This window comes from Coregonus lavaretus (assembly GCF_964263955.1).
Source record: "Coregonus lavaretus genome assembly, contig: HAP1_SCAFFOLD_4300, whole genome shotgun sequence".
NCBI lineage: Eukaryota > Metazoa > Chordata > Actinopteri > Salmoniformes > Salmonidae > Coregonus > Coregonus lavaretus.
In genome coordinates, this window is record NW_028160769.1 from 25,735 (window position 1) to 49,432 (window position 23,698).

General features: G+C 43.1%; 1 long non-coding RNA gene across 1 annotated transcript; it reads left to right on the forward strand.

Moving 5' to 3' along the window:
- The first annotated feature begins 10,768 nt into the window (after window positions 1–10,768).
- On the forward strand, window positions 10,769–21,462 carry LOC311121463. Its single transcript, XR_014612283.1, has 2 exons — window positions 10,769–11,291; window positions 20,453–21,462. It is a non-coding gene; the product is annotated as an uncharacterized lncRNA (long non-coding RNA).
- Window positions 21,463–23,698: the final 2,236 nt, after the last annotated feature.

Here is a 23,698-nt window from a genome sequence, read left to right on the forward strand (position 1 = left end):
GAACACTTGCTCTTTCCATGTGTCATGTGAATTTCTATCTCTAATTCACCCTAAGCTTGAATCATTACCAGAGGTTATAAGGCTCTGGTTTTAATCATCAATGATTCAAGGTCCACAACTCACAAGTCTTATCTGTATTTTTATTCATGGAGAGAGCTCTGCTGCCAATGACACAACATACTGTTTTTATACTTCTTGACAAACAAAGGCACTATGCTCCTCCCACCTTTAGGTGGCTTTCTTAAACAGTTCCCGCCTTCCCCCTTGAATGGTTAGTACCGCCCCCTCTGTTAGTGGGTTGACACTACATGATAATTCTAACATTTATACTGTGTTTGGGGTGAAATTCTTTAGTCATTATTCTTAAAATCCAAATTAATCTAACAATCCACCCCTTTGACTAAATATTCCCACATTCAGGATAAATGTATTTTACAAGCATGATTAATCTCAGAGATCACATCAGAACTAATAAACATTTCATCCAATTGCGGTCTTTCAGGGTCCAAATCCTCGTCATCCACCAAGCCTGGAGGATCGTTTTTCACATTCCCCTGGTCAGAGTCCGGAGTCAGTCCATCTCTCATCATTGTTTAGATACTGCATTTCACCAACGCCTGACTCACCAATCCTCGGACACAGGGAACAAGACAACAACCACATAATACAAGAATACCCATACAAACACTGATCGCTCCTAAGATGGTGGCTGCTAGGGTTTTCCATTTACCAAATATTTCATCAAACCATCTATCCACAATGTACTAACTTCTGAGTTCAGTTCATCCTTCACTTAGTGCAGTTAAATATGTAAGAGCTCTGGTGACTGTCCCATCCAGTGTGGTGTTGTTAGGGATAAATGTGCAACAATGGCTTATCTTTCTATAGACACCGGCCCTTTCTGCCTGATCTAGAACCAACCTCTACTAAGTTATGAGCAGGATGGCGGATAATCGCTCAGAGATCCCCTTTACTGCATCTCTAGTCTGGTCAATAAATCGTTGTTGGTTGTAATAGATATAATTTATCCAATCCATATTTTTGTTTATTGTCACCCACCAGAAAAATGTTGTAGTAAAACTCTCCCATATTTGATTTATAGCTTTGTATTCGTCTGGAACACCCCTGGGGATGCCTATACCATCTATCCAAATTGGGCTATTTCCTTCCTGACCTATATTCCTTTTCCTTCTGATTATTCTTCCTGTCACTGGTCTTTGATGACTAATTCTTACAGGCTGGACCAACAATACTGGTGCACAAGTACCCACCCATCCCTCTGGTAATGTCTGCCGAATGCTCCCTTTTTTAGTGCATGCCCACCACACATCAGTCAGAGGGATGGTTAGGCTCCTAATTTTTTTTCCTCCCTTCCTTATCTAAATCAGTCACATTAATTATCTCCTTACAGCCATCAAAATCACCCAAGTTATGGGTGCCATTTCTATGTCTGTAACACTGGTATTCGCCAGGAGTTAAGGTGAATCTAGGTGGGCTGGCCCAGTATGTCAATTTTGCCAGCCCAATCCCTGTGCAATTTGGCTCTTTTTGATTGGACCCCAGGTCTAATACACAGGAAAACATTGCCTTTGGCATTGGGGCGGTCAACATTGTTGGTCGCCCAATGGAGCATGCATAACAATTGGTCTCCCCCAAGGCCCTAGCGGTGTATTTCATCCACTTTAACCAGAGATTCTCATCAGGGACCCCCTCCACTTCCCCATTGTTCCATTCTTGGAGGAGAAAATCTTTCATAGTGGACGGGTTAGTCAAATTGACTCCATCATCCCTTGACTGATTTACTCGGTCTCTTGCTGTTAGTGGATTAATGACAGTACCTGCTCCCTCTATATCTTTTGACTCCATTAAATATAATCTTAGACAAGTATCCCGTCCGTATACGTCCGCGCAAGCCCAGTAAGTTCTTCTCATGTCCTCTTTAGTGACTTTTACTATCGTTACTACCATTTCCGTGGGGATGTCGTTATACCTTCTTATCCTCCATCTGGACGTCCAGCCCCCCCGTCTCATATCTCCGTCCCCCAGTATGTCTAAATATCTGAGCCCAGGAACAATCCGCCGAGGGAGCTGAACATAAATACAACGGGATCTTATAATCCCATGTTGCTTGCTTATCCGCTCTGATAAGATCCCTACTCCTAAATTTGAATCTTACTCCCCACCCCTCTCTGACTCCTATTTTGTAGATCACTCACCCTTGACGGTCAGTATGTCGGGTCGCTTCCCTTTTATTTCTTAATAATGGTAAGGCCATAGCGTAATTGGTGCGAGGTGGTGGTGGATCTTGACCTACCACGACTATTGTCGAGACTATGATGCAGCTCAGGGTCACCCATATTCCCAAAAACCGCCAACCCTCTCCTGTCTTGAGTCCTTCTGCTCGGTACCACCCCATACTCACACCCTAGGAACACACTACAGTGATGATAGGTCTGGGTAGGAGATCTTCGTTGACAGAGGTGACCCCCGGACCCTGTGGCCCAGTTCCGCTCGTCAACTCTGCGTGTGCTAAGCGGTGCTTGTATGTGGTCCTACCTTCTTGCAGTGGGTAACATGGACCCAGGTTCCTCTCTCTGCTATTCTAATGGCCAAGGTGGTTACCAACATAACCTGATAGGGCCCTTCCCAACAGGCCTGCTTCCAGTTTTCCTTCTAGTGACTGGATGCTCACCAGTCACCTGGTTAGATAGTGGGTCACCTTCTCCTTTAGTTCACCTGTGGGGCACAAAACCTCTGACATAAGGGTGTGGTTAATAAACTATCTTCACACATGTTCAGATTAATCTAACAATTTCTGACTGCATTCTCTTTTTAGACTGTATCTAAATTATTATTATTTTTTTAAGTATTTTGTCCTCTCCTTCGTATATTATTTAATACAATTAGCCTCTTCCCCCCTCTTGACACATAGTTCTGCTTATGTGTCAATTTTTTCCACCTTCCTAAACATTCCCTTAGGTTATTTATCAACCAATTGCCATGCCTTTCATTTTTTAGATTGTCTTTTGCTTCTTTATTGCTCCTCCCACTTCCTTTGTCTTTATGGCGGCTAAATTCGACTTTCATTCAGTTCAGAATCAATTAGTAATCCAATCAAACAATCTCTTATCTTGTAAAAACACTTATGTTTAGTTCAACCTCTGTTCTACCCCGGCTCTCCCGGGCTTGACCTGAAGACTGATTGTTGGACATGACAAGTCTATTTTTTAGGTCACCTAAGTATTCTGCCTAGCAACAAAGAATAAAAACCTCTATGTTCGTGATTAACCCAGTTATCTCTAATAGCCCACCAAAAAAACCCTCATCTTTAAATCATGACCAATGTCATATCCCTCCATCTACCATTTGTGTAACATCCCTGATATATGTATGAAAAGCTAAGACTGTTTGGGAAGAGAGCAACAACATAAACTGTTCTTCCTCCTCAGAGTTCCAAATGATTTTATCATGGGCTGCCATTGCCTTCCCATAGATAAGATCACTTAACTTCCCAGAATGTAGTGCATAATGAGTACCCAAGCTTTACAGCAGTCTATCCTTACCAAAAAGCTCATCATTCTTCATCTAATTTTTTTATTTTTTTTTCTAGTCCTTATCTACCTGATCCTATTGCTAAATCAATGATCTAGGCAATAGTTGTCTCGCCTTAGATTGTACATTCATCTGATTACTGCAGCTTATTCCATGAATTTAGTTTCAAATATCACCCAATAAACCGTTCCATCCCACAGCATAGTAAACACCACCTATGAACTGTTGAAAATTCCCTAAATTCAACATAACAACCCTTTATAAACATCATGCTGGGTGTGTTTTTATTTTATTTGAAAAACCCAATTGAAAAATAACAATCAAAGATAGTTAGGCTCAACTTAATTTGGTAGCTCCCTCTTATGACCTAAATACTGCCTAACTTCATAAAATCCCTCAAAATTCCTCGAGTATACAATGATTATTTAATTGATTACTCTAAATCTGCTACATGTGATCTCATTTCAAATGATCCATTATCAATTATTTGATCCACCACCTAGTAAAATCTCTCTCCCCTTCTATTCTGGAGTTCTATCTCTCCCAGCTATTTCCCCTAGTGGCCATTAAATACTCTGCTCTCGTCTGTTCCTTTTCTTACTCTTGTTAGTCTCTGCTTTTCAAGCTCCAGAAACTGTTGTCTCAGTCTCTCAGCCTGCTTGTTTTTCAAACCTAAACAGTTTCCTTCTCTCTTTTTCTTTTATTCTCTCCCTCTCTAACTTCCTCTGTCTCACTAAGTCTGTCTCTGCCTCTCCTTTTTCCCGCCAACCAGAGCCACAAATCATTCTCCTTGTCCTCAACTCAACCCTCACAGCTCTATCGCTACTTCCCTCCTATCATTACTGAATCAATGATAATACATTTACATTCTAGTCACCCAGCAGACGCTCCTATCCAGAGCAACCTAGTGAATACATTTTTATTATTTTTATCTTTTTTTTTTTTTTTTTTACTGGCCTCCCCCCCGTGGGAATCGAACCCATAACCCTGGCGTTGCAAACACCATGCTCTATCAACTGAGCTCCATCCCTGCCGGCCATTTTCCCCCCTACCCTGGACGACGCTGGGCCAATTGTGCGCCGCCCATGAGTCTCCCGGTCGCTGCCGGCTGCGACAGAGCCTGGATCCGAACCAGGATCTCTAGTGGCACAGTTAGCCCTGCGATGCAGTGTCTTAGACCACTGCGCCACTCAGGATAATAATAACTGCAATAACTATCAATAATAATTATAATAACTATTACGAATTACATTGCCCTTTTTCTGATGTTCTAAATGTAGTCTATTCCATCACTTTAGTTTAAAATATAAAGTTATTTATAACAAATCCAGAACCCACCACAGGCTGGCGCTATTCCCCCAGCACAACAGCCAATGCCACTTGCTTCCCTGTAACGAAAATAAATTATCGTTTTTAAAATTTTCCAACTATTTGTATTTTCCCGCTAACCCATTTCAGTTCGCTATTCAATATCTTTAACAGTTTTCTCTGATTCGGCCCCAATCAATAAAACAAATGCTTGATATTGTCCATCAGCATACACTTAATGACATTCCTACCATTTGAACTATGTCCTGTCTCTCACTCCCCCCTCCTCTCCTGCTCCTTCCTACATTATGGGGGAGGCGCGGGAAACTTCCCTACAATCTTCCTTCTTAGGAAATAATGTCATTCGTACTTATAACATATTTTCATAGACCTATCTAATGCAACTTTTAATACACGTAAAAAAACTCTCTCTCTCCACCCATTCCTTATTGAATAAGTGTGTCTTCCTAGTTACCCCATAACCACGCCTCAAATATTTTATTTAGCATTTAACCAACCAAATACTAAGTAGTATCCGGTTATCATTTATACCCGCCGTTGAATTCCCTCATACACACATATTTCACCTTATGCCATTCAAATGCCCAACACAACAGAATAGTTCCGTGCAATTCTCTATTGGTTCTTACAAGTCGCTCCGGACCAGAGTGTCTGCCAAATGACCAAAAATGCAAATGTAATTATTCTGTACTTTCTCACTCTGTCACGCTCTGGCTCCGGGACTCTGTATGTTGAGCCAGGGTGTGTTCATTCATTGGGTGTATTTCTATGTTGGTATTTCTGTTGGGTTCATTTCTATGTTTGAATGAATGACTCCCAATCAGAGGCAACGAGTGTCAGCTGTGTGCTGGTTGTCTCTGATTGGGAGCCATATTTAACTGTCTGTGTTTCACTTTGTGTTTGTGGGTTTTTGTTCCTAGTCAGTCATTGTCACTGTGGACTTCACGAATCGTTATTTGTTTTGTTGTTTCGTGTTTCGCTTTAATTAAATAAAGCATCATGTTCGTGCAACACGCTGCGCTTTGGTCTACTCCTTTCCAAGACGATCATGACAGAAAAACCCACCATACAACGACCAAGCAGCGTGTCCAGGAGCAGGCAGACTGGACATGGGAGGAAGCGCCGGGAAAGGAGATGGAGAGGCTGGCGATGGCCCAGGTGGGCAAGGTGTGGTCCTGGGAGGACATGCTCGGGGGCAAGGGACCTTGGGGTAGGATCAAGGCCCTGGCGAGAGAGGAGCAGCGGCGTCAGCAGTGCCATCGTCGGACGGACGAGAGGCACCCCCAAGAATTCTTTAGGGGGGGGCACAGGGCATGGACGACGGGGCTGACGGAGGCAGAGAAGGGGCGTATTCAAAAGGCCACCAGGTTACGGGGGCCACTGGTCAAAGTAGGGAAAGGAGGTTTAGAGGCACGGCGAGAGGTACTGGGGTGTGTTACCAGTCCGGTCCGGCCCGTTCCAGTTCCCGGAGTGGAGCCAGTGGTGTGTGTCCCCAGTACGGTCCGGCCTGTTACGGCCCCTCGCACCAAATGGACGGTGCGCGTCGACAGCCCGGTCCGGCCTGTTCCTGCCTCTCGCACCAAGCCTACGGTGTGCGTCGCCAGTCCTGCCCGGCCTGTTCCTGCTCCACGCACCAAACCTACGGTGGGCGTCGACAGCCCTGCCCGGCCTGTTCCTGCTCCACGCACCAAGTCTACGGTGTGCGTCGACAGCCCTGCCCGGCCTGTTCCTGCTCCACGCACCAAACCTACGGTGTGCGTCGACAGCCCTGCCCGGCCTGTTCCTGCTCCACGCACCAAACCTACGGTGTGCGTCGACAGCCCTGCCCGGCCTGTTCCTGCTCCACGCACCAAGTCTACGGTGTGCGTCGACAGCCCTGCCCGGCCTGTTCCTGCTCCACGCACCAAACCTACGGTGTGCGTCGACAGCCCTGCCCGGCCTGTTCCTGCCACTCGCACCAAACCTACGGTGCGCGTCGCCAGCCCGACCCGGCCTGTTCCTGCCACTCGCACCAAACCTACGGTGCGCGTCGCCAGCCCGGTCCGGCCTGTTCCTGCCACTCGCACCAAACCTACGGTGCGCGTCGCCAGCCCGACCCGGCCTGTTCCTGCTACTCGCACCAAGCCAGGGATGCGAGTCGTCAGTCCGGTGAGGCCCGTTCCGGCTCCACGCACCAAGCCAGGGGTGCGTATCGTCAGCCCGGTCCGGTCCGTTGCTGCTCCACGCACCAAGCCAGGGGTGCGCATCGTCAGCCAGGTCCGGTCCGTTCCTGCCTCACGCGCCAAGCCAGGGGTGCGCGTCGTCAGTCCGGTACATGATCAGGTACAGGTCAGCTGCTCCACAACGGAGCTTAAGCAATCTGCTCCGTCGATGTCCAGTCCAGATCCAGCCAGCGGGGTCAGACCGGACCAGGGGCGCTACGGGGGGATTATGGAGGGGTGGTGGTCAAGCCCGGAGCCGGAACCGCCGCCGAGGAGGTATGCCCACCCAGCCCTCCCCTGTTTTGATCTTTTTGAGGCGCGGTCGCAGTCCGCGCCTTTAGGGGGGGGTACTGTCACGCTCTGGCTCTGTATGTTGAGGGGGGGGTACTGTCACGCTCTGGCTCTGTATGTTGAGCCAGGGTGTGTTCGTTCTGTGTGGGTTGTTTCTATGTTGGGTGTTCTAGGTTGTTTGTATTTCTAGGTTGGCTTGAGTGACTCCCAATCAGAGGCAACGAGTGACAGCTGGTTGTCTCTGATTGGGAGCCATATTTAACTGTCTTTCTTTCACTTTGTGTTTGTGGTTTCTTGTTCCTTTTGATTTGTGTTTTGTGTCGAAGGACTTCACGTATCGTTGGTTGTTTTGTTCGCTGTTTTGTACAAGTAAATAAATATGTACGCATCTCACGCTGCGCCTTGGCCCGCTTCATTTCAAGACGATCGTGACACACTCATTACGTACGTCTACGTTTGAGTGCGAAAGTTCATACATATGCATCGTTGGACTTCTCAAATAATCACTTTGTGGTGTTTTTAGCCAATTCTTAATTGACACGAATCATTTTTTCAAACATTTTACCCGTTGAACCAAAAAAATTGACTGTCCTATTCCTTTTCCCCTGCAGTCACGATGGTTAAATATTCCTTTGTCCCCGTTAAAGCATTTTCGCGCTTAAAAAAACACACTCGCTGTCTCCAGCCCCTCCTTTCGCTGTTTTTTTCATCTCATTTTATATGCATCTGCCTACTAACTTTTTTACTTCGAGATGCCCAATAAATTCATACCTCTTCTCACAAATGGATCCATAAACCATATTTATTCGATCTCTTTAGAAGTTTTATTTCCCATGGCGGAAAAATAAAATCCCCCCTCTAGTAATAATTCCCAGAATGATTCTTCTAGGAGCTATTATTTTAGTGCGTCTTTTGAGCCAACGTATGATTTGCTTTTGTAATTAACCATTTAAAATTATTTAACCCCTAACCCAGAGCTTTTATTTAAAACTCCGGTTTCATGAAAGGGGTCGATAACCATTTTTTCTCACGCGACCTATTTTTTTTTAGCTCCTTCCTAGAAATAATTATCACGTATACTGATGGATCCTTAAGTCTCACACGTACACAACATTATACAATCATTTGCTAAACCTATTTGTAACCTAGAGGTCGTAACTGCTCTAGTTTCATGAAACACACAGAGTTCTAGCAAATCCCCAGCCGTATACGTGACTTTTGACACGTTCATCCATAGCACACGACGAAAAATCTTCCCTTTCCCTGTTTATCGTAGCACTGTACCCAGTACAGTCTCAATAAAAAACTAGTTTACATTGGTGATGGCCTTCACCCCTTGTCATTTCGGACTAGATTATTCTGGTAATAGCTATTTACCTAGGGTCAATTGCGGACCCTCCCTGTTTCGTAATAATTATTACTTCCTTTGACTTTGGTAACTATTATCTGCCCTCATACAAGAATCACTTATTCTCATACAAGTTCAAATCATTTTACCAAAACCCATGAATAAAAATTACTGACCTTTTCCTCGCAGTCTGGATTAAAATGCTTTTTCAAACTTGTTAACGTCTTTATCTTTATCGTTCAAAGAGTAATCACCGGCCTGTTTATTAACCTTAACGTCGAAGGCCAGGACTATTCTTCACGGATGCAATCACCCGGCCGTGCACAGATTTCGGTGTCTCTAGAACGATAAAGATGTATTAAGATCCGGCTCGAAGGACCAATCTGTCATGTGAATTTCTATCTCTAATTCACCCTAAGCTTGAATCATTACCAGAGGTTGTAAGGCTCTGGTTTTAATCATCAATGATTCAAGGTCCACAACTCACAAGTCTTATCTGTATTTTTATTCATGGAGAGAGCTCTGCTGCCAATGACACAACATACTGTTTTTATACTTCTTGACAAACAAAGGCACTATGCTCCTCCCACCTTTAGGTGGCTTTCTTAAACAGTTCCCGCCTTCCCCCTTGAATGGTTAGTACCGCCCCCTCTGTTAGTGGGTTGACACTACATGATAATTCTAACATTTATACTGTGTTTGGGGTGAAATTCTTTAGTCATTATTCTTAAAATCCAAATTAATCTAACACCATGACATAGACTGACCAGGTGAATCCAGGTGAAAACGATGATCCCTTATCGATGTCACTTGTTAAATCATCTTCAATCAGTGTAGATGAAGGGGAGAAGACAGGTTAAAGAGGCATTTTTAAGCCTTGAGACATGGATTGTGTATGTGTGGCCATTCAGAGGGTGAATGGGCAAGACAAAAGATTGAAGTGCCTTTGAACGGGGTATGGTAGTAGGTGCCAGGCGCACCGGTTTGAGTGTGTCAAGAACTGCAATGCTGCTAGGTTTTTCACGCTCAACAGTTTCTCGTGTGCATCAAGAATGGTCCACCACTCAAAGGACATCCAGCCAACTTGACACAACTGTGGAAAGCATTGGAGCTAACATGGGCCAGCATCCTTGTGGAACGCTTTCGACACCTTGCAGAGTCCATGCCCCGACTAATTGAGGCTGTTCTGAGGGCAAAGCGGGGTGCAACTCAATATTAGGAAGGTGTTCCTAATGTTTTGTACACTCAGTGTATATAAAACACAGGAAAATCACGTTTTTGACTGTATGGGCCTTTAAGTTTATTCCACCTGAGCAAGTCTGACCACCAGTCAGAGACCACTATGATGACACACCAAATGATGACCACCAATCAGAGACCACTATGATGACACACCAAATGATGACCACCAATCAGAGACCACTATGGTAACACACCAAATGCGTTTGATGGATGCTTTTTGTCTTCTTCTAATGCCTCTTAAGGGGACAGTAATCAAAATGTAACTGAAAGTAATCAGATTACATTACTGAGTTTGGGTAATCCAAAAGTTACGTTACTGATTACAATTTTGGACAGGTAAGTAACCTATTCAACCCAGGACTAATAAGTAATTCAATTTCATGATCAAGGCTTTGGTCTATGGCCACTCGGGTGACCAAACCAGACACATTCCTTGGGCCACGTCTGGGTGGGTGACAACTGGTGTGTGTGTGTGTGTGTGTGTGTGTGTGTGTGTGTGTGTGTGTGTGTGTGTGTGTGTGTGTGTGTGTGTGTGTGTGTGTGAGGGGTACACACACTACACCACCCAGGGACTGGGCTGGGACGCTATGGGAGGTCCTCAACACTGACAGCTGGAATTATCATAACTGTCATTGACAGTGGATTACAATGAACACATAGCTGTATAGGCCTACGTACACTGCATGTGCATACTTAGACATGCACAAAAGTAAATTGTAGGTTACAAAATACATAATACTGTGCCTAGCTCTCACAGTCCACGAGACACAATGTCATTGGCACACTACAAACGGCTAGCCTTACATTCAAATGCTTGTTGTAGTTTTGAAACAGCGTTAGAACTTCAAAGTAGGGTTTGACAATACACTATTATCATGATCTGTGATTAAGCTAGGAAGTTCTTACCAAATGCGCCCTCTCGTGTTTGAAATACCTGGCAAGGTATCAAAGAGCTGCATGAGTAATGGTCTAGAACAGAGTGTGTTCTATTCTGCCAGTCTCTCTGCCACAGAGGAAAGCCCGTTCATTGCTCTAGTGACCTCGAGCATTGCGCCCTCCCGCCTGCGTCTGACGTTGAAAGACTCGTGCACGTACGGCGGTGGAGTGGAGGGAGGCCATTCTCGTGAACGCGCATCCCGATCCTTACGTCACTGAAGCGCCCTGGCTCGGAGATCTACTGGTAGTGCTGGCAATAGAGGATAAAATCAACTGCTCCGAAAAGAGGCATTTTCTATCGGTTGTAACGGTTCCTCAACGGATAACGGTTCTATCTGACGCCGGATACGGACAATTGACAGAACTGGACTAACCGGATTTATGAGAAGAAGGTAGGTTGCTTTTTTTTAAAGTGATTTTCTAGATTGAAGCCCACTTCTGACTGGGCTGAGAAGTGGACAGTCTATTTACGGTGAGTGTGTGTGTGGACGTCTCAGGAAAGAGCAGTCATGTACATGTGTTGAGTGTGTGTGGTGTGTTATATGGTAGTTTCGATAGCATGTCTGTTGTAATTAACTATAATTATACGCAGCTTAACTTAGTTGTCGTCTCGAGTTGTTGGGCTCCTCTGTAGCGCGAGATAGAAATGGAGGAGGGAAAATATATTTAGCGTGAGAGGAAAAGAGGTGTCTCGTTTCACTGGGGTTTAACACAATGTAGGTAGGCTATATTCTACCATTCAATATATTCATGTCTTCCCTCAGAAGTATAGGCAATCATATAGCCAACTAAAGCGGTTATGAATCAGTGCATTACGTGTTTTGGCGGTAGTGAGAGGGCTCTTCTAGACTGCCGTTGAGTGTTCATTTGACTGTCTTGCTCTGAAGGTTTAACCCTTTGACTTGTCAGTCTTACGAAAGAGCTGTCAAATAGCTGTGTCCAACATAGCAAGTCGACACCCGCGCTACAAAGTAGCCAACAACCTATTCCAGCAAGTTTCAAATTGTTACATTGTTGTTATATTGTTGCTACGCTGTGTGGAGAAAACATTCAGGGGTAGGCCTATTCGGCAACATTGTAGCCATACGTTATTGTTGTAAACACAAAAGCTAAGATTTACGACAGCTCTGATTAGATAGACTCATTATTTTAGTTACGACACGTTTTCCTACGGGAATGACTTCTGTATAGTCTATTACCTCCAAAGTGTAATGTTGCCGCCCATTGAAATGGCATTTCCCCAGCTCCTTCAATAAGCACTGGAGTCGAATAACCCTGGCGCGGCTCACTTCCAGAATATCCAATCTAGCCTCAACATTAGACCTTCTCAAGTGTTTGTAAACGCCCTGTGTAATAGACTATAGTCTATTCCAAAGCAATCCGTGATTGACTTCGATGTAAATGTGAGAGGAGGCGATAAAGATTGAGGCGGTATTTGTAGGCTATTCCCGGTATCCACTAGGCTAGTCGTATCCTCCAGACAGAGCGTGCAACAGGTTGCTTCATGGCTGGGCTAACCGTTGTCATCGATCCTTTGTTATTCATGCGTCACTGAATGTTGGCTTACCTCAATTAGCCTTTAACTACTCAGTAATAATGTTGCTCTATAAGTAGATTAGTTTGACAGGACAATAACATTGTATTTTTATCAGTTATTATTCTCCGAACTGTAGTATTTTTAAGCAGTGGACCTAGTTTGTAAAGGCAGTAGGCACGGTCTATTTTTCATGAAATCGCTAATTACCAGTGAAGTTACCTTAAGATCATACACTTTTTAAAAGTTTAGTTTAGTTTATTAGCTTGTGCTGCAGCTACTCTTCCTGGGGTCTATTCAATATTGTACATGTCATAAATTACACAATGCTGTGTGTCTGGCCTTTTGACTGATAATTGATTAGTCCGTTGTTGACCTTTTATATGATCTTTCATTAACCTCTACACTGTTGTTGGTCGGAACGTGTGTGTAGATGGGGGGTCGAGGTGGTACTGTTTTTCCCATCTTCCCTTCCTGTCTGTCTGTCTGTCTGTCTGTCTGTCTGTCTGTCTGCCTGCCTGCCTGCCTGCCTGCCTGTCTGTCTGTCTGTCTGTCTGTCTGTCTGTCTGCCTGTCTATCTGTCTATCTGTCTATCTATTGACGTACTATTGACATACTATATAGAACATACTGTACATTGACACTGACATACTATTGACATACTATATATAACATACTATTGACATACTGTTGACATACTATTGACATACAATATATAACATACTATACATTGACACTGACATACTATTGACATACTATATATAACATACTATTGACATACTATTGGCATACTATATATAACATACTATTGACATACTATTGGCATACTATATACAGTGGGGAGAACAAGTATTTGATACACTGCCGAGTTTGCAGGTTTTCCTACTTACAAAGCATGTAGAGGTCTGTAATTGTTATCATATGTACACTTCAACTGTGAGAGACGGAATCTAAAACAAAAATCCAGAAAATCACATTGTATGATTTTTAAGTAATTAATTTGCATTTTATTGCATGACATAAGTATTTGATCACCTACCAACCAGTAAGAATTCTGGCTCTCACAGACCTGTTAGTGTTTCTTTAAGAAGCCCTCCTGTTCTCCACTCATTACCTGTATTAACGGCACCTGTTTGAACTCATTATCTGTATAAAAGACACCTGTCCACACACTCAATCAAACAGACTCCAACCTCTCCACAATGGCCAAGACCAGAGAGCTGTGTAAGGACATCAGGGAAAAAATTGTAGACCTGCACAAGGCTGGGATGGGCTACAGGGCAATAGGCAAGCAGCTTGGTGAGAAGGCAACAACTGTTGGCGCAATTATTAGAAAATGGAAGAAGTTCAAGATGACGGTCAATCACCCTCGGTCTGGGATCTCACCTCGTGGGGCATCAATGATCATGAGGAAGGTGAGGGATCAGCCCAGAACTACACGGCAGGACCTGGTCAATGACCTGAAGAGAGCTGGGACCACAGTCTCAAAGAAAACCATTAGTAACACACTACGTCGTCATGGATTAAAATCCTGCAGCGCACGCAAGGTCCCCCTGCTCAAGCCAGCGCATGTCCAGGCCCGTCTGAAGTTTGCCAATGACCATCTGGATGATCCAGAGGAGGAATGGGAGAAGGTCATGTGGTCTGATGAGACAAAAATAGAGCTTTTTGGTCTAAACTCCACTCGCTGTGTTTGGAGGAAGAAGAAGGATGAGTACAACCCCAATAACACCATCCCAACCGTGAAGCATGGAGGTGGAAACATCATTCTTTGGGGATGCTTTTCTGCAAAGGGGACAGGACGACTGCACCGTATTGAGGGGAGGATGGATGGGGCCATGTATCGCGAGATCTTGGCCAACAACCTCCTTCCCTCAGTAAGAGCATTGAAGATGGGTCGTGGCTGGGTCTTCCAGCATGACAACGACCCGAAACACACAGCCAGGGCAACTAAGGAGTGGCTCCGTAAGAAGCATCTCAAGGTCCTGGGGTTGCCTAGCCAGTCTCCAGACCTGAACCCAATAGAAAATCTTTGGAGGGAGCTGAAAGTCCGTATTGCCCAGCGACAGCCCCGAAACCTGAAGGATCTGTAGAAGGTCTGTATGGAGGAGTGGGCCAAAATCCTTGCTGCAGTGTGTGCAAACCTGGTCAAGACCTACAGGAAACGTATTATCTCTGTAATTGCAAACAAAGGTTTCTGTACCAAATATTAAGTTCTGTTTTTCTGATGTATCAAATACTTATGTCATGCAATAAAATGCAAATTAATTACTTAAAAATCATACAATGTGATTTTCTGGATTTTTGTTTTAGATTCCGTCTCTCACAGTTGAAGTGTACCTATGATAAAAATTACAGACCTCTACATGCTTTGTAAGTAGGAAAACCTGCAAAATTGGCAGTGTATCAAATACTTGTTCTCCCCACTGTATAACATACTATACATTGACACTGACATACCATTAACATACTACATATAACATACTGTACATTGACACTGACATACTATTGACATAGTATATATAACATACTGTACATTTTCTGGTGGACACCTGATTTAGCTGTACATCATGGAGAAGATCAAAGCCTGTATAACTCACTTCCTCCTCCTCTCTAACCCAGGAGGAGAGTGAAAGTGACAGAGAGAGAGAGGCCTCATGTACATATGACTGCCTAAGTTGTTTGTTGAGTCCAATAGGTGCAAGTCGAGACCTATCAACTCTCACTTCTGTAACTTGAAGTTAACTCAAAATATGTGCTTGTGGTGTGTGTGTATGTTATCATGTATCAACTTGCTAGTGGCTTTCTGAGATAAAGAGTCTAATGGATAAGGATAATGCTTTATGAGAGTGAGAGAAAGGATACTAATGTTTTGTATAGGAAGAATAATGCTGTATTGTACAGGAAGGATAATGCTGTATTGAAGAGACATGATAATGTGACATGACAGGGAGAGGAAGGATAATGCTGCATGGCGGTGAGATGGAGGATAATGCTGTATTGCACACAAATGATAACGTTATGCACAGGGAAGATAATGCTGCATGACACCGAGGTGACGTATAATGCCGCATGACAGTGAGAGGAACGATATTGTTGTAGTGTACATGAAGGATAATGCTGCGATGCAGGCAATTGATAATGCTGTACTGTAGATGAATGATAATGCTGCATGGCTGCAAGAGGGAGGATAATGCGATATGACAGCGATAGAAAGGATAATGCTGTAGTGTACATGAACGATAATGCTGTATGAAAACAAGAGGAAGGATAATGATGCATGACAGTGAGATGAAGTATAATGCTGTATTGTACAGGAAGGATAACGCTGTATTTTATAGGAAGGAAAAGGCTGTATTGTAGAGGAAGGAAAAGGCTGTATTGTAGGCCTTATACACAGTGATAACACTATGTTTCCCCTAGAACCCAGAAAGTTGGGGTTAGCACTTCAGAATTAATTAATTTAACAAAAGTTAGCTCAGTCTGGGCAAAGGTATTAGATTCCTGCTGGACTGAAGAGAGCCCAGCTCTTACTTTCATTTCTTCCCGCCCCATATTACTTTCTTCTCTTTTGCAGCAATGAGTTTGGTAAGTTTACTTATGGGTTGGATGGCTGCTGTTGTAATGAAAAATGTAGGTTTATACCAGGTGTGTGTACAGCTAGCCTGTTTCTCCACAAAATCATTTGGTAGGTGCTTATGTTTTTCCTATTTCACACATGCTAATTATACCCCTGAGGGTGGGGTCAAGGCCAGCCATTATCAACAGCCTCCCTGGAGCAATTAGGGTTAAGTGCTTTGCTCAAGGGCACATCAACAGATTTCTCACATTGTCTGCTCAGGGATTCGAACTAGCGACCTTTCGGTTACTAACACTCAAACCACTAAGCTACCTGCCACTTGCATGTGTCATGCTGATTGTGCTATTACACAGTGATGTCAGGGTTATGACAGATATGACAGAATAAACTGTCCCATTCACACCCCTTTCTCACACCTAACAAAGGGACATTACCCGGGCTTCTATTTAATGCTAAGGATAGCATGTACCTGTTGTGATGCTAAGGATAGCATTTACAATACTATAGCTGTTCCTGTTACGATGCTAATGATAGCATGTACAATACTATAGCTGTTCCTGTTATGATGCTAAGGATAGCATGTACAATACTATAGCGGTTCCTGTTATGACGCTAAGGATAGCATGTACAGTACTATAGCTGTTCCTGTTATGATGCTAAGGATAGCATGTGCAATACTATAGCTGTTCCTGTTATGATGCTAAGGATAGCATGTGCAATACTATAGTTGTTCCTGTAATGATGCTAAGGATAGCATGTACAGTACTATAGATGCTGCACAAATAGAACATGTGGAACACCATGAGAGAAACAACCCCCCTCTCTCTCTCTCTCCCTCTCCCTCTCTCTCTCTCTCTCTCCTCTCTCTGTCTCTCTCTCTCTCTCTCTCTCTCTCTCTCTCTCTCTCTCTCTCTCTCTCTCTCTCTCTCTCTCTCTCTCTCTCTCTGTCTGTCTGTCTCTCTCTCTGTCTCTCTCTCTCTCTCTCTCTCTCTCTCTCTCTTCTCTCTCTCTCTCTCTCTGTCTCTCTCTCTCCTCTCTCTCTCTCTCTCTCTCTCTCTCTCTCTCTCTCTCTCTCTCTCTCTCTCTCTCTCTGTAGGAAAGAAAGACAGAGTAGCAGATGAACAAATGGAGGTGAAGAGAGAGACAGATAAAAAGACAGAGAGTGAACATCTGTTCCTATCAGCTAGGTGATATACACCTGTCCTGCACCAGGAGCTTCACCAACACAATGACTTCCTGTCTCTTCATTATCTCTCTCTCTTTCAATTCAATTCAAAAGGCTTTATCGGCATGGGAAACATATGTTTACATTGCCAAAGCAAATGAAATAGACAAGAAACTCTCTCCCTCCCGCTCTCTCCCTGGAGACTTTACATTTCACTTTATTTATGTGTGGAACAGATAGTGTTGACTTACACATGACCTATCTGTAGTTAATGTGTAATACTGAGGAACTGGTTTACCAAGGCACTAATAACAAGTTCAACATCTCTTTGTTGTTGTTGTTTTGAATATGTCATCTCAGTCAGTCACTAGGTCAGGTCTGTCTTACAGGAATAGAGGATATATCCCACTGCAGCTGATGGAGTAATTAAAGTGAGCTGGTCTCAGTGACTGGTCTGAGATCAGTGGTGGCAGGTAGAAGAACTCAAGGGAGTTCCCATCTGACTTGAGAGAGAGTGGGAGGAAGGGAGGGAAAGAGAGACAAAGAGAGGGGGACACAGAGAGAGAGAGGGGGGGACAGAGAGAGAGAGGAAATAGAGACAAAGAGAGGGGGCACAGAGAGAGCGAGAGGAAAGAGAGAGAGAAAGAGAGAGAGAGGTGGGAGACAGAAAGAGAGGGGTGGAGACAGAAAGAGAGAGCTGGATAGTTTTGAGATCAGAGCTAACAGGTAGCTAGAGGTGGATCTGAAGGGATGAGTTGACTTCTATAAATACACTGTCTGACTGACCAGGGAGGAGAGGAAACATCATCTGGTGAGGCAGTGATACAGAGATGCTGAGAGTGGACAGGGGAAAGAGGGGGTTGGTGGGAGGGAGAAAGGAGAGGAGAGGGGGGACGAGAGGGATAGTAATAATGATAATAATAATAATGATAATGATGATAATAATCATAATAATAATCATGATAATGATAATAACAATGATAACGATAATAATAATGTAAATTACGATATAATAATGATAATAATAATAATGATAATAACAATAATGATAATGATGATAATAATAATAATGATAGTAATAATATTCATGCTAATTATGATGGCAATAATAATAGTGATAATAACAATGATAATGATGATAATGATAATAATAATGATAAGGACAACGATAACAACAACAACAATGACGATAATAATAGTAATGATAACAATAATAATGATGATAATAATAATAATAATAAAATAATAATGATGATAATAATAATAATAGTGATAATAACAATAATAATGATAATAATAATAATAATCAAATCAAATTTTATTTGTCACATGCGCCAAATACAACAGGTGTAGACCTTACAGTGAAATGCTTACTTACAAGCCCTTAACCAACAATGCAGTTTTAAGAAAGAATAACAAAAAAAATAACAAAAATAATTCAATATAAAATAATACTAAATAAAAGTAACAAATAATTAAAGAGTAGCAGTAAAAATAACATTAGCGAGGCTATATACAGGGAGTACTGGTACCGAGTCAATGTGCTGGTGCACCGGTTAGTCAAGGTAATTGAGGTAATATGTACATGTAGGTAGAGTTATTAAAGTGACTATGCGTAGATAATAAACAGAGAGTAGCAGCAGCGTAAAAGAGGGGGAGGGAGGGGGGACAATGCAAATAATCTGGGTAGCCCTTTGATTAGATGTTCAGGAGTCTTATGGCTTGGGGGTAGAAGCTGTTTAGAAGCCTCTTGGACCTAGACTTGGCGCTCCGGTACCGCTTGCCGCGCGGTAGCAGAGAGAACAGTCTATGACTAGGGTGGCAGGAGTCTTTGACAATGATAATAATAAGCTGGGTTCTTACGGTGCCTTCAGAAAGTATTAACACCTTTGACTTTTTCCACATTTTGTTGTATTACAGCCTGAATTTAAAATGGATTATGTGCCACTGGCCGACACACAATACCCCATAATGTCAAAGTGGAATTATGTTTTTAGAAATGTTTACAAATTCATTAAAAATAAAAAGTTGAAATGTCTTGAGTCAATAAGTATTCAAGACAGCTATTTTCAAGTCTTGCCATCGATTTTCAATTACTGCAGTGGGTTAAATCAGGGTCACACAGAGTGATTCTTGGTAGTCTTAAACAAATCTACTTTGAAACAAAAGTCTACACCTCACACACATGGATATGGGCATTAACAAAGGAAGACACCTGTACCATGTCAGATATAGAGTATTCAGTTTTGAGTTTGCATCCCAATATTATACTTTAAATACATCACAGAAGACTGAACAAAACTGTTTGACATAGAAACACCGGATTTTCGTCGTAAAAAAAAACTTGATTAATGACGAAATTATTAAACATATTAATAACATTCCACCCATGGGGCCAAAGCTTTTTGTCATTGACTGCAGGAAAGGGCTACGTCAACACTGTAACTAGGCCACTCATTGAATGTCGTCTTGGGAAGCAGTGTGTTTTAGGTCATTGTCCTGCTGAAAGGTGAATTTGTCTCCCAGTGTCTGTTGGAAAGCAGACTGAACCAGTTTTTCCTCTTGGATTTTGCTTCTGCTTAGCTCTATTCCATTTATTTTTTATCCTGAAAATCTCCCCAGCCCTTAATGATTACAAGCATACCCATATCATGATGCAGCCACCACCATGCTTGAAAATATGGAGAGTGGTACTGAGTGATGTGTTGTGCTGGATTTGCCCCAAACATAACACTTTGTATTCAGGACAAAAAGTTAATTTCTTAGCCACATTTTTGCAGTATTACTTTAGTGCCTTATTGTGCCTATAGTGCATGTTTTGGAACATTTTTATTATGTACAAGCTTCCTTCTTTTCACTCTATCATTTATGTTAGTATTGTGGAGTAACTTCAATGTTGTTGAGCCATTAAACTCTGTAACTGTTTTAAAATAATCATTGGCCTCATGGTGAAGGACACCTGTATCTTTGTAGTGATAGTGTATAGTGTATTGATAGACCATCCAAAGCCTAATTTAATAACTTCAGCATGCTCAAAGTGTCAGATTTTTTTTTTGACCCATCTACCAACCGATGTCCTTCTTTGCGAGGCATTGGAAAACCTCCCTGGTCTTTGTGTTTGAATCTGTGCTTGAAATTCACTTCTCGACTGAGGGACCTTACAGATAATTGTATGTGTGTGATACAGAGATGGTGTAGTCATTCAAAAATCATGTTAACCATCCAGCTTATTATTTGACTTGTTAAGGACATTTGTACTCCTGTACTTATTTAGGCTTGCCATAACAAAGGGGTTGACTACATCAAGTTTGCTGACGACTCGACCGTGGTAGGCCTGATCACCGGCAACGATGAGACAGCCTACAGGGAGGAGGTCAGAGACTTAGCAGTGTGGTGCCGGAGCAACAACCTCTCCCTCGACGTCAGTAAGACCAAGGAGCTGATCGTGGACTACAGGAGACGGGGAGGCTAGCATCAACAGGGCTGTAGTGGAGCGGGTCGAGAGCTTCAAGTTCCTCTGTGTCCAAATCACTAAGGACTTAAAATGGTCCACACAAACGCATACAGTCGTGGAGAAGGCGCGACAGCGCCTATTCATCCTCAGGAGGTTGAAAAGGTTTGGCATGGGCCCTCAGATCCTCAAAAAGCTACTGTTGCACCATTGAGAGCATCTTGACTGGCTGCATCACTGCTTGGTATGGCAACAGCACCGCCCTCGGTCACATGGTGCAACAGAGGGTGGCGCGGACAGCCCAGTACATCACTGTGGCTGAGCTCCCTGCCATCCAGGACCTCTATATCAGGCGGTGTGAAAGGAAGGCCCAGAAAATCGTTAAAGACTCCATCCACCCAAGCCATAGACTGTTCTCTCTGCTTCCGCACAGCAAGCGGTACCGGTGCATCAAGTCTGACACCTGAACAGCCTCTATTTTATTTTAGATTTTTGCACTGTCTCTATGCATACTCACAGGGCCCTACTTCTGCTACTCTGTTTATCATACATCCTGATGCCTAGTCACCTTACCCCTATACATATCTAGCTCTATTGATCCAGTTTCCCTGCACATTGTAAATATGGTACTGGAACTGACTATGTATATAGTATGTATATAGTACGCTTACATACTTTATCATGTTGTTCTTATTTTTTTTATTTTTATATCTTGTGTGTTTTTGTTGTACCTTATGTTATTTTTAGTATTACATTGGTATTGATTACTGCATTGTTGGGTTTAGAGCTTGCAAGAAAGGCATTTCATTGTAGTTGTGCACGTGACATTAAAACTTGAAACTTATTGACTCAAGACATTTCAGCTTTTAAATGTTTATTAATTTGCACGCAAAAAAATTGAAAAACACATTTCCATTTTGACATTATGGGGTGTTGTGTGTGGATCAATGACACAAAATGTCAAGTCAAGGGGTTTGAATACTTTCTGAAGACACTGTATTAAATAAAAAAGACTGTATATCAGAGTTATTTGTAATTGTTTGGAGAGGTATCAATATTCATCTTGACATTCATGCTTTGACATACACAGGCCTCCTTTGTTGTTTTTGGACATTATTAACATAGATCTATGATCTCTTTTAACCTTTTCATATCTTATGAGTTAAATACAACCCATGTGCAAGTTTAATTCTAGCCCTGAGCTTTATCTAGAGCTGACATCACCCTGACATTTTGTATGTGGTTTACCTTGGCTACGTCTTACTTTTGTTTTCCTCCAACCTGCTTTAAAATCTGTTTCTGTTCTTTGCAGATCCACTGATTTGAATTTTAGGATTGCATCCCAAATGGAACCCTATTCCAGATTTAGTGCACTATTTTTGACCAGGGATGTAATGCCATTTGGGCCACTGTCTTAGCCATATGCTGAGGCCTGCTGCTCACATCGCCACGGGAACACTGACACATGTACATGACAGTCACACCACCAGGATCAGGAAACCTTTGGTTGGTCTCTTTTGTTGCATCTCATGAGTTAGCCTATAAGGACAAAATTGAAAAACACTTGGATCTTTCTTGCTTCAGTGGTTCTGGTCAATTCACCCTACAAGAAAAAGCTTGTGTTTCCCTGTCTCTCTCTCTCTCTCTCTCTCTCTCTCTCTCTCTCTCTCTCTCTCTCTCTCTCTCTCTCTCTCTCTCTCTCTCTCTCTCTCTATCTCTCTCTCTATCTTCTGTCTCTCTCTCTCTCTCTATCTTCTGTCTCTCTCTCTCTCTCTATCTTCTGTCTCTCTCTCTCTCTCTATCTTCTGTCTATCTCTCTCTCTCTCTTCTCTCTCTCTATCTTCTGTCTATCTCTCTTCTATCTCTCTCTCTTCTGTCTATCTCTCTCTCTTCTGTCTATCTCTCTTCTGTCTCTCTCTCTTCTATCTATCGCTCTCTCTCTCTCTATCTTCTGTCTCTCTCTCTCTCTATCTTCTGTCTCTCTCTCTCTCTCTATCTTCTGTCTCTCTCTCTCTCTCTCTCTCTATCTTCTGTCTCTCTCTCTCTTTCTCTCTCTCTCTCTATCTTCTGTCTATCTCTCTCTCTCTCTCTCTCTCTCTCTATCGTCTGTCTATCTCTCTCTCTCTCTCTCTCTTCTCTCTCTCTATCTTCTGTCTATCTCTCTTCTATCTCTCTCTCTTCTGTCTATCTCTCTTCTGTCTCTCTCTCTGCTGTCTCTCTCTCCTATCTCTCTTCTGTCTCTCTCTCTTCTATCTATCGCTCTCTCTCTCTATCTCGCTCTCTCAGTTCTGATGGACTCTAACAGAGTGTGAACATGTTGGAGGAGAGACGCTCAGTAGGTTCAATGGTCAGGTCTATAACGACCACTGAGCTTCTACATCTGCATTGCTTGCTCTTTGGGGTTTTAGGCAGAGTTTCTGTATAAGCACTTTGTGACATCTGCTGATGTAAAAAGGGCTTTATAAATACATTTGATTTGATTTTGATTTGATTGTATTTTCTCTGTGTTTGCTTGTGTGTGTATTTGTGTATGTGTGTGTAATGGTTGCCTGGAGGCAGGGTCCTGTCCAGGTGTGTGTTTGGTGGCCTGAGGGGGGAGAGAACAGACGGTCAGTTAAGTGTGTGTGTGTTTGCATGTGTGTGCGTGGCCGTGTGTGTGTGTGTGTGTGTGTGTGTGACTGACTGGTTGTGACTTCAGAAGAGGTGGCCAGAGCACTCCAGCCTTCAGCTTTGACCCTTAGCGATTTTTTTGGTGCCATTCAGCAATATGGCACGCTTCAAATTCAAATACTTCCGGCTTCATGCGCCATCTGGAGTTTTCCATAGGAATACGTGGATGTCGTCAGCACTATCACCATCTAGTGGTTTTAATGTGTATGGAAGGATCAGGCAAGGTTAAAGCTTATACTAGATCTGTGCCTAGGCCAAGGGGTGTCTTCCACCAGACTGCTGGTCTGTGGGACTGCTCCGGTTCAGTTCCCCCGGTGATAGTGAAACAGCCATGGAGTGGCCAGCTTGTGTTTCCCTGTAGCTGGGTCTGGTGTTAGTAGGCCTGGGTAGAGGTGGAGG